We start from the raw sequence: 600 nt of genomic DNA on the forward strand, positions 1-600 counted from the left end.
GTGGAAAGTAACTAAGTACATTTACTTAAGTAGCCTACTGTAATTTTGAGCTATTTGTACTTCCAATTTGTATTTCCAATTTCCAATACTTTTACTTCTGCTCCACCACATGTTAGATCCAAATATTGAACTTTTACTACATTTATTTGGAAACTTAGTTACTTTGTAGATGTGATATGGATTATTATTACAAAACATATATTTACCATTTTTGGCAAGCTCACAATGCGCCACAATATACATTTTTAATTCCTACATTGTATTGACACTTTCATTTAAGTTGAGTACTTTTTCCACCACTGAAAATTAAAATGCTCACGAGCTGTGTGTGTGTGTGTGTGTGTGTGTGTGTGTGTGTGTGTGTGTGTGTGTGTGTGTGTGTGTGTGTGTGTGTGTGTGTGTGTGTGTGTGTGTGTGTGAGAGTGGGGGGGTACACATTATGTAACTGTTGACTTTAAGGCTTTCCAGTTTGTTTCGATGCATGCTTAAAGCTGCTGGGAAACCTCCAGAGGCAGCCCTGTCTAAACCACTGGTTCTCAACCTGTGGATCAGGACCCCCTGGGGGGGGGGGGGGGTCCACATTAGATTTGAAGGGGGTCC

The sequence above is a fragment of the Protomyctophum parallelum genome (genome assembly GCF_964188405.1).
Source record: "Protomyctophum parallelum genome assembly, chromosome: 6".
Classification (NCBI taxonomy): Eukaryota; Metazoa; Chordata; class Actinopteri; order Myctophiformes; family Myctophidae; genus Protomyctophum; species Protomyctophum parallelum.